This window comes from Muntiacus reevesi, chromosome X, assembly GCF_963930625.1.
Source record: "Muntiacus reevesi chromosome X, mMunRee1.1, whole genome shotgun sequence".
In the NCBI taxonomy this organism is placed as follows: Eukaryota; Metazoa; Chordata; class Mammalia; order Artiodactyla; family Cervidae; genus Muntiacus; species Muntiacus reevesi.
The window spans coordinates 45,709,621-45,721,657 of record NC_089271.1 but is presented as its reverse complement, the minus strand read 5'-3'; the positions used below and the strand labels follow the sequence as shown (position 1 = coordinate 45,721,657).

Here is a 12,037-nt window from a genome sequence, read left to right as displayed (position 1 = left end):
ATGGAGCGCAGCACGCCAGGCCTCCCTGTCCATCACCAACTTCCGGAGTTTACTCAAACTCATGTCTATTGAGTCGGTGATGCCATCCAACCATTTCATCCTCTGTCGTCCCCTTCTCCTCCCACCTTCAATCTTTCCCAGCATCAGGGTCTTTTCAAATGAGTCAGCTCTTAGCATCAGGTGGCCTAAGTATTGGAGTTTCAGCTTCAACATCAGTCCTTCCTTTGAATATTCAGGACTGATTTCTTTTAGGATGGACTGGTTGGATCTTCTTGCAATCCAAGGGACTCTCAAGAGTCTTCTCCAACACCACAGTTCAAAAGCATCATTCTTCAGCGCTCAGCTTTCTTTATAGTCCAACTCTCACATCCATACGTGGCTACCGGAAAAACCATAGCCTTGACAAGACGGACCTTAGGTTCTTATTGAAATACAGAAACACTTTATGCACAAAGATTTTCACCACAGCTTCATTTAAAATAATAAAACTTCAGTAGTGACCTCAACTTACATTCACTTTAGAAAACATTCATAAATTAAAATTATGCTTATTTTAATATATGCAACATATTGGCAAATAATCCTCAAGTGGCTTGAAGAGGGGAAATGCCTGTGTGGTTGTGTTCAATGAGTAAAACAAGAACAAAAATTAACATATATAGCATGATATAAACTCTATAATATGTACAATGCAAAAACACTTCAGAGGAAAATAAAATATTCATTAACAATGTCTCTAGGCATGAGATCCTGGAAGATTTAAAATTGTTTCCATATTTTCCAGAATGCATACAGTGAGCATTTATTTAGTAAGTTTATTTTTTTAACTTTTAATTTTTATTGGAGTATAGTTGGTTTACAATATTGTTTTGCTTCAGGTGTACAGCAAAGTGAATCATATATAGATATAGCTATAGTTATGGATATAGATAGATATAGATATACAGTATAGGTAGATATGTGTATGTGTGTGTGTGTGTGTGTGTATATATATATATATATATGTATGTATGTATATGGGCTTCTCTGGTGGATCAGATAGTAAAGAATCCACCTGCAATGTGGGGGAGGCCTGGGTTTGATCCCTGGGTTGGGAAAATCCCCTGGAAGAGGTCATGGCAACCCACTCCAGCATTCTTGCCTAGAGATTCCCTATGGACACAGGAGCCTGGTGGGCTACAGTTCATGGGTACAGTTCCCACAAAGAATCAGACACGAATGAAGTGACTAAGCACGCACACACACACACACACACACACACACACACACACACATATATATTCATTCTTTTTCAGATTCTTTTCTAATATAGGTTATTTCAGAATGTTGAGTAGAGTCCCCTGTGCTATACAATAGGTGCTTGCTAGTTATCTATTTCATATATGTATATGTATATGTATGTTAGTCACTCTGTCATGTCTGACTCTGCTACCCCACCAGGCTTCTCTGTCCATGGAATTTTCCAGGCAAGAATACTGGAGCAGGTTGCCATTTCTTACTCCAGGGGATCTTCCTGACCCAAACCTGTATCTCTGGTGTCTCCTGCATTGGCAGGTGGATTCTTTACAACTGTGCCACCTTGGAAGTTCCATTTAATATATAATAGTGTGCATATATTAATCTCAATCTCCTAATTTATTACTTTGCCTACATTTCCCCCTCTGGTATATTTGGTAAATTTATAACTAGAAATGATTTTATTTTTTAAAAATAGTTTCTGAGCCTAAGTCCTAGCCCTCTAGTGGTAATATTTGAGTATTACAGGCCTGTGTGCCAGGGCCCCTCAATCCCTTTTCTAGTCAGGTTCCCAGCATCCTGTCTTCCTCTACAAGTCATTTCCTGTGAAATGTCATGTCTTAAACAACAGAAATACTTAAATGCACTACCTGCCTGCTGATGTCTGAAAAAAGTAGTTTCTCCAGCTTGTGGACAGCATTTAGTGTACCAGTTGCCCTCAAATACAGTATTTCAACACTCATAATTCTCCTGAAGAACAGAAATTATTATATTTTTTATTATACAGGTAGGGCTTTTGTTAAAACCCAGAGAGGCAAATGAACTTGATTAAATCAAACAGTTTATAAGTGGCAGGGTCAGAATTTCAAACAGGCTTGACAGGTTCTAAAGTCTGATATTTTTTTCTTTCCACATTGAAAAAATTGAGCTGAGAAGCGAATCTTCTAGGACAGTGAACTTAGACACCAGTATGTTACTATCAAAAGAAGGGTCATGGTGCTGGGCTCTCCTGATAGGAGTGTAGCTATGACAGCATTTCCCAAAATATGATGTCCTCCTACTAAAAGGAGGGCTCCTTGTTCAAGTAAGTTTAATAAATGCTGTAACTATTTTTCCTATTGGAGATTCTCAATGCACATTAACAGAGTAGAGGTTCCTAGAAAAGTTTGTCTTTATCATGAAATTTGATAATGAAACACCTCACTCTCCCTTCAGGAAAAAACAAAACAAAACAAAAAACTATTAACATTCATCAGGATATCCATTTGAAGGCATCATACAGATAGAGATAGCAGGTATCTTTTGAAGAGATAAGTCAGATAATAGAAAAAATAATCCAGAAAAGGAAAATATAGGCTAGAGTCCAGTTTCATGAAGCATCAGCAGCTTGCCAGAGCCTTTCCCCAGCATACACTCCATACATACTCTGTAATAAATTCTATTAAATTTAGCCCATCCTGGGAACACCTGATACAAAGACTGCCCAGATAAATGTAGTCTCCCTTCCTGACTTGGGTACCTTCTCCTCTACCTGATTGTAGACAGCCTATGCACCACAACCTGAGTTGGCCATATGAACCTCCTCTGTTTATCTTCTGCATCCCAATAGAGGGAAGACAAAGTCAGAAGCAAGAAGAGGACACAATAGTAAACGTGATATGAGATCCAGAGCACAGAATTAGAGGGATGAAGCTTACAAAATTGCAAGTGCAGCCACTAGAAAGGAAAAATTAAACAAGTAACAGAGCATTTACTTTGCCAGGCATTGTTCCAAGTGCTTTAACTCTATTAATTTATGTAATCCTTACTACAATCCTATTATATAAGTACTGTTATTATCACTGCTATTATCCCTTCTGTGCTGATGGGGAAGTTGTAACTATGAGAGATTAAAAACTTGCCAAAGGCCACAAACTATAGCAATGTGATTTGAAGCTAAGCAGCTTGGTTCCTAGGAATGCCAGACCACCATACCTGCCTGCTGAGAAATCCACATGCAGGTCAAGAAACAACAGTTAGAATCGAATATGGAACAACAGACTAGTTCCAAATTGGGAAAGGAGTATGTCAAGGCTGTATATTGTCACCCTGTTTATTTAACTTATATGCAGAGTACATCATTAAAATGCCAGGCTGGATGAATCACAAGCTGGAATCAAGATTGATGGGAGAAATACCAATAACCTCAGATATACAGATGACACTACCCTAATGGCAGAAAGCAAGGAGAAACTAAAGATCCTCTTGACAAAGGTGAAAGAGAAGAGTGAAAAAGCTGACTTAAAACTCAACATTCAAAAAATTAAGATCATAGCATCTTGCCCCATCAATTCAGGAAAAATAGATGGGGAAAAATGGAAACAGTGACAGACTTTATTTTCTTGGGCTCCAAAATCACTGTGTAAGGAGACTGCAACTATGAAATAAAAAATGCTTACTCCTTGGAAGAAAAACTATGACAAACCTAGACAGTGTATTAAAAAGCAGAGACATCACTTTGCTGACAAAGGTCCATATAGTCAAAGCTCTGGTTTTTCTGGTAGTCATGTATGAATCTGAGAGTTGGACCATAAAGAAGGCCGAGTGCAAAGAGTTGATGCTTTCGTACTGTGGTGTTGGAGAAGACTCTTGAGAGTCCCTTGGATAGCAATATTAAACCAGTCTATGCTAAAGGAAATCAATCCTGAATATTCATTGGAAGGACTTATGATGAAGCTCCAATACTTTGGCCACCTATTGTAAAGATTTGACTCATTGCAAAAGACCCTGATGCTTGGAAAGATTGAATGCAGGAGGGGGAAGGGACAACAGAGGTTGAGATGGCTGGATGACATCACCAATTCAATGGACATGAGTTTGAGCAAACTCTGGGAGATGGTGTGGGACAGGGAAGCCTGGTGTGCTGCAGTCCATGGGGTTGCAGAGTCGGACACTACTTAGCAACTGAACAAAAAAAAAAGCTTGGCTCCAGAGTCCATATTTTAAGCACTGGGATTACACCACACTCTTACCTAATCTTTCTCATCTCAGAAAATAATACAAACTTCAGTCTTGTTGCAGAAAATCCCAAACCTAGGAGTCATTCTTGATTTATCTCTTTTATCTCTTCTCCCACTGTGAAGCCATCAACAAATCCTGGTGATTCTATCTCGAAAACATATCTTTTTTTTTTTTTTTTTTCATGATTTGATACTTTTAATTCTCCAAGGGCACGGCTCAACTGCAGGAGGCCAGGCGGGCGGCCCCTTGACCGGCAGCCACAGCCTGCAGCCCTTGGTGGTCATGATTCCGGGTCACGGCCACCCCAACCGAGACCCACTCACACCAGTCACTCCTGCACCCCAAGGCACGGCTCCTGGTCTCTGGAACTGGCCCAGGGTCCCGCCTCCCGCATCCCCACCCATTCTCTTAGCGCCCAGGGCGCCCGCAGCCCCTCTTGGACTTCTTGGTCCCTGAGGGGGGTCAGATGGGGAGGGGGGCGGTGCTCGGGGGCGGTGGCGGCGGTGGCGGAGGCAGCAGGGGAGGCAGTGGGGGCTCCACGGGCTCCTGTGGGCCAGGGCTGGGCCGGAACCCCTCGAAGGGCGAGAACTTCAGGGGGCTGATGGGGGTCTGGGGGCTGCTGTTGAGGCGCCTGGGGGAGCACAGCTTGGGCTGGAAGAAGCCCTCCTTGATGCTGTCCAGGACCGAGGGCGTCACGTACGTGAAGCCCAGGAAGGCCTGGTTGGCGCTCTCACTCAGCGTCGTGTCGTCTGGACTGTCCACCGGCGTCTGCCTCGTGAAGTGGGAGTCAAACTGGCTCACGTCCTCCTCCGACAGGGAAGGCCGGAAAGGGGGGTCCACACGGCGGGCCAGGAGGTCATCCCAATTAACGTGCGGAAAGAAGGGGTGCCTCTGCACATCAGCAGCGTCCCTGGGGCCCCCTTCAATCCGCTGGTTAGGATTCCGCTTCAGAAACTTTTTGACAAGATCCCGGGTGTCTGGGGTGAGGTAGGTGGGCAGCTCCAGCTTCCCTCTGATGATCTTGTCCATGGTTTTCTTCCGATTCTCTGCAGTGAAGGGCGGCGATCCAGTGAGCATGTCGTGCATCAGGGCCCCCAAGCTCCACCAGTCCACCGCCCGGCTGTGGCCGCTGCGCATCAGAATCTCGGGGGCCATGTACTCGATGGTGCCGCAGAAGGTGTGGGTCACGGCGCCCTCGTGGATCGACTCCTTGCAGAAGCCGAAGTCTGTCAGTTTGATGTGGCCCTGGCTGTTGAGCATGATGTTTTCAGGTTTGAGGTCCCGGTAGATGATGCCTTGGGAGTGGAGATGGCCCAGGGCCAGTGTGATCTCTGACAGGTAGAAACAGGCCGTGTCTTCTAGGAAGATGCCTTCTCGCTCCAGGTGCGTGAAAAGCTCACCGCCGCTGAGGCACTCAAGGATGAGGTAAAGTTTGCCGCCAGTCTGGAAGGCGTAGGCCAGTTCCACAATGAAGGGGTGCTTCACCAACTCCAGAATGTTCCGCTCAGCCCGCGTGTGTGCCGTGTCCTTGGCATTGCGCACAATTTTGGCCTTCCTCAGGACTTTCATGGCATATATTTTGCCCAGATTGCTGCCCTTTCGCACCTGGAACACCTTGCCATAGTTCCCCTTGCCCAGCACACGCAGCAGCTCAAAGCAGTGGGGACCGATGCGCTCAGGGCCCGGGTTCACACTGCTCTCAGTCAGCTCCACCTCCTCATAGTGTCCCACAGGCTCCAGGCCAGCCGCCCTCAACTCCGCGAGGGGACACGCATCCGCGGGACTGAGCTCTGGCTCGCCCTCGCCTTCGCTGCCTTCCTCTGTCTCCAGGTCCAGGTCAAACACCTCCGCCATGGCTGCGCCGGCCCAGCGGACCCACCGGCGTGCACCCAGCTGCGCTCTGTGGAAAACATATCTTAATTACAAAATTGTCTCATCTCCACTGATCACACCCTAGTCTGAGGCACCAATCATATTTCACATGGATTACTACAATAGCTTCATCATTGGGCTCCCATTCTGCTACAAGTATTCTCCATGCTTCAATCAGAAGAATCAAGCTTAAAACTCTGCACCAGATTATGTCATGAAAGTGTTAGTCACTCAGTCGTGTCCTACTCTTTGCGACCAAAAGGACTGTAGCCTGCCAGGCTCCTCCATCCATGGAATTTTCCAGGCAAGAATACTGGAGTGTGTTGCCATTTCCTTCTCCAGGGGATCTTCCTGATCCAGGGATTGAACCCGGGTATCCTGCATTGCAGGCAGTCTCTATACCATCTGGGCCACCAGGAAAGCCCTGCCTTTATTTAAAACCTCCTTTCATATTTAGAATAATCCAAACTCCTTTTTGTGGTTTACAAAAACGACGTGTGATTTAGCCTCTTCCCCTATTTGACTTCATTTTATACTCACTTCCTACACACTTAACTATATACCAGCCCCACTGAAACAGGAGGGAAGGGGGCAGGGCACAACCTTTGAAAGAATGAAATAGCCCAAGGATGGAACCTAAACCAATTAGAATCAAATGGATCCAAGATGACAGACTAGTCAACTTCAACTAGACCTTGATCCTCATTATACCCTCATTGTAACACATCAGCAAGCTGAATGACACACCCAGAGGTGCCATCACAGTTCCAAGACCAACAATCAAAAACCAAAAGCTGAGCGGTGGCCCAATTCCTGGAAATCTCTGCCCCTTTCCCCAAAATATTTGGAATAATCCTCCCACTCATTAGGCTATGAAATAACCCAGCCTATAAAAGTTAACTACAGCACATTTTGAGGCCACATTCACCCTCTGCAATGGCCCACACTCTGTCTGTGGAGTGTGTTTCTGAATAAATCCACTTCTCACATATCACTTTGTCTCTCACTAAATTCTTTCCATGATGAGACATCGAAAACCTGAGCTTCATTAGGTCCTGAAACCAAGCCTGTGATCTCAGTTAGAAGACCATGGGTTTTGGCTGCATTTTGAATCCCAGCACTGGGTTAAAGTCCCAATCTGAGATAAATGGTTTCACTCTCAACCTTTCTTTTGTCTCTCAAACAAATGATTGTAGTTCTTACCTCTGGGCCTTTGCTTTTACTGTTTTCACCTGCCTGGGATGTTCTTTCTTTACTCTGCTTTACTAGCTTTCCTCATCCTTCAGGTCTCAACTAAAATGTTACCTCTTCATAGAAGCCCTCCCTGATCACTTTACTGATGGTATACTCTTTGCCCAGTCACACATAATCATATGTTTTCTTCATGGTTCTCATTATCATTTAAAACAATTATTTATTTGTTTACTGGTTCTCATCAGTTGTTAGCCCCATGACTGCAAGGATTTAGCTATGTTAATTCGTCACCATACCTCCAGGACCGAAAACAGTACATGGCGCATACCTTTCCTTTAGGTCACAAGTGAGGAATTGGAGGCCCAGAGAGTGAAGGATATGTACCCAGGTGAGTGGCAAAGGTTAGACTGCAGAGGAAGGGATGCTAAGGGGAGTCTTCCATGACAGCACCAATCAGACCTGGGGCAAGCATGGAGGCCTCAACTGGACCAGGTAGGGACTCTTCTATATCTTATTCCAGCAAGATCTTGATACTCTCAGACTCTTTCTCATTTGATGCCCACCAAAAGAAAATGAACTGGAGTCTTATAAGTTTACCAGCACTGGCCTCATGCCACTCCTAAGGACAGTGAGTATACAGGAGACTCCAAAATTGAACACAGCTTGGCTTGTGTATTTCCCTATTTGCTCTGTTTTTCAGCTTCTCATCTTAAAGGGAACTAGTATCTCATTCAATTCATCTCATAGGGTAGTTATGGAGATTAAACAGGATAACACAGGATATACATAAATCACTTAGCACAAGTCCTGACATGCAGTAAATCTCAAAAGTGTTTATTATTGTTATTGCTATTATTATACATCTATTCTTCTGAAAACTTTTCCTCAGCCTCAAGTGTTTTGAAAGTAGATTTTAAAAATATGTTGATATTAAAAAATACTCACCCAAGGACCTTTGTAATCTGGCCATTTTCTATCTTTGCCACCCCATCTATTTTCATTTTCTTGCCTATATTTTAATAACATATTCTAGCCAATCTACCTAACTCTAGTCTCCAAACACACTATGTGCCTTCTGAGGCTTGACTCATGTTGTCTTTCCACCAGTACCCTCCCTTTTTGCCTCCATATTCATTTTTCTTCCTTTCAAAGTACTAGCAATTTTTTAGGATTTCTCTCAAAACAGACTAAATAGGTCCTATCCATGAGGTGAGCACAGATAGATATTCCTTACAGTAGCCTCAATAAACCCAACCCTTAGAAGTCCTCAAGTCTGAGACAGAAAGTGACAGAGGGATTGCCATCCTCAGACTTTGCAGCTTGCCTAAGCTATTTTTGGGGTACGACTCTTTCCCATAAACTTTCTTCTCTACTAGGTTTGATGCCTCCCTGGAGAGTAAAGATGAGAAAAGACAGCAAAACTGAGGCTCAGCTCAATATATAAGAAATGGCCCCTGGTGAAAAGTAGCAATAGACCCTTCAAGGATGTCCAGTTATACTAAAAGCCATTATCTTACTTATGGGATTAAGGAGAAATGCCAGAACACCAGCATCGAGCTGCATGCCCCTCTTTCCCAGGCTTTGTGTTCCAGGACCAGTATAATCCTAATTCCTAGCTTCCTCTGCTCTCATGGAAGGTCATCAGGTACTGTGATAGATGGAAAGAACTACCTCTTGTCACACAATCTCATTCTCTTCAAGTCCTTTCTGGTTTACTCTTAAAGGTAGAAAAGAGTGTTGACTGTTCTGTTCTTGAGCTGTCAGGGTCTGAAGTACACCAAAGCATAGTGATGAAATGAGAGAAAGAGAGAGAGAGGAGAGAAAGAGAGTGAGAGAGACTGAGACTAAAGTATGTGATGTTTGGAGGCAGAGCCTCTTCCTGGACCTTCCCTTTCTGGGCCTTCAATATAATTATTATGATAAGATATCATCCTCTCACTAGCTGTATTACCTTGACTATTTAACTTCTCTATGTCTTAGTTTTCATGTATGTAAAATGGCAATAGCATCTTCTTCATAGAATAGAATCCTTACTAATATTAAGCAAGGATTCACTAAACTAATATATACCTGAAGAATTTATAACAGTGCCTAGCACATAGTAAGTGTTAACAATGTCAGTTATTCTTACTATTGCTGTTTATTTTCTCAGTGACTTACTTATCCCAGGGAATGTAAGACACAGAGAGCAGCATGATCCCTTAGATACCATCTAGCCTTACTCTCTCAGGTTTCAGATGGGGAAACTGAGCCTCAATGAGGAGAAAGCTCAGTAGTGGGCCAACCAGGAATGATGCCCAGGCCTTGTGACTCCTACTGCTGTGTTCTTCCCAAAGGAACACTGCTTATTTGTTCTTTGGTAGGAACAGAAGAAAATGGCAATCTTTGTGTTTTCTCAACTAGCATACTCAGCATTCTAGGCCTGATTCTTTCCTGTGGAAAGAAGGCCTCACTTCCAGCTGAAAAATTCACAGGCCTCAGTGAACAAGGGGACGAACAAAAAGACTTGAATGGAGTAGCATGAATCCAGTCTGGTATGCAGTGAGAGATGGATGAGGGAGATTGACCTTTAAGAACTGAGGCAGGCAAGGAGTCAAGAGTTCTGCCAAGTCTGGGGAAGAGAGAGGCTCTAAGTATGCAAGTCTGAGAGACATTAAGTAGAAGGAACCTCCAGGCTATCTCAAGGTGTCCCAAGATGACAAGCCTGCTGAGAGGCCCAAGGGAGTTCCTCTGGTCTTCACAGGATGTCAGTTCACCTTCCTGAGAAGGCTGGGAAAACATTGCCTGACAGGGCTCTGACTCACTTTCCCCAAACAAGTGTACCTTCATAGAGGTTCAGATGGCACTTCACTCCCTCTACAACCCCATATTCATCCAGAAGTTCCAAGAGATATAGGGATCTGAAAAAACTTAAAAGATTTCACAGTCTGTCACTGACCCCATCCACTATTCTTTTCCAGAACACTCACCTCACCCTTGTATACAGGGCAGGGACCCTGGATCCTCAGACACTTCCCTCTCACTCCTCTTAGGAAGCACTGGCCTTTTTAAGTAGCCTGTCACATCCAGTGAGAGTATTTATTGGTTCTCTATCCATGAAGGGGATAACTTTGAATAAAGGACCTTGAGTGACTAAAAAGCTTCAAATTTCTGGCACTTTGAGAAGTAAGTAAAGAAGATGATTTAAACAAATTGGATTCCTATAGCAATTTTTGCTATGTGATCTTCAGATAATTATTTACATTTTCTGTGACTCATTTATAAAATGTGAACCATACTACCTAGTTCATAGTTATTAAGAGAGACTATGTAGAAAGCCTACCTAATACAGTGCCAGGCAAATAGTAGTGGATTAAATAAGAGATAGTGTAATGATGCAGTTAAGAGAAAGGACTCTGGTGCCAGACCACTTGGGTTAGAATCCTGACTCTGACATTTACTAGCTGCATTCCCTTGAGCAAGCCATTGCCTACTCCCCACCCACACACAAAATCTTCACCTTTCTATTCCTTAATTGCCTCCTGGACAAAATGGGAGTGATAACAATATAAATATCTCATGAGCTTGTCCTCAGAACTGAATGAATTAGCTTTTATAACATGTTTAGAAAAGTCCTTGAAATGTGAAAGAAAGTGAAAGTATTAGTCACTCAGTCGTGTCCAACTCTTTGCAACCCGATGGTCTGTTCGTGGGATTCTCCAGGCAATACTGCTGGAATGGGTTGCCATTCTCTTCTCTTCTTGAACCCACAGATTGAACCCAGGTCTCCTGTATTGCAGGCAGATGCTTTACCATCTGAGCTACCAGGGAAGCTGACATGTAGTAAACTATTATTAAATATTAGCTGTTATTGAATTAGAGACACAAATATAGAGAACAAATTTATGGATACAAAGGGGGAAACTGATGGGATGGATTGGAAGATTGAGATTGACATATATACACTTCTATGTATAAACTAGATAATTAATGAAAATCTACTGTATAGCATAGGGAACTCTACTCAGTGCTCTGTGGTGACCTAAGTGGGAAGGGAATCCAAAAAAGATGGGATATATGCATATGCATAGCTGATTCATTTTGCTGTACAGTAGAAACTAATACAATATTGTAAAACAACTATACTCCAATAAAAATAATTAAAAATAAAAGAATGGTTAGTTGCTATTATTACTATTGCTGTTATTTTTGGTATTCTCTGCTAAAAAGCGGTCAGAGCTGCAGAAAGTCAGAAGCAGTCTGTAGCCTCTTACTATTCAAAGTAGGAAACATACAAAATTTCAGGCCCATTCACAGATCTGCTGAAAATGAATTTGCATTGTCAAAAGATTCCTTAGAAATTCCCATGCAAATAACAGTTTGAGAAACACTGGACTTCAGATAACAGACATAGAGCTTCACAGGGGTAAATGGTAAATGGGAAAGTGTTAGGAGAGAAAACAAACAGCAGGGCTAGGGAGTTAAGAGTTGGGGAATGAGGATGGAATGAGGTCAAAGCAAGGCCTTTTATAGAATAAACCAGACAAATCTGAATGATATTTGGCCCAAATATCTCAGATGGTATCCTAATGAAAATTAGGAAAAGGTACATATTATTTGGGAAGATGCAGTCCAACAAGGGCAAGACTTGGTAAATGGAGTTCAGGATTTGTTTCAGCACATGATTTCTCACTTAGCCTGGAGCCCTAGTTAAGTGCTCCAATTTGCACAACTATGCATTATGGAAAGAACAGAA

General features: G+C 43.1%; 1 pseudogene; it reads right to left on the bottom strand.

Annotated features, from left to right (window-relative positions):
• Positions 1 to 4,683: 4,683 nt before the first annotated feature.
• Positions 4,684 to 6,133, bottom strand: LOC136153531 (ribosomal protein S6 kinase beta-2 pseudogene; annotated as a pseudogene).
• Between the last annotated feature and the right edge of the window lie 5,904 nt (positions 6,134 to 12,037).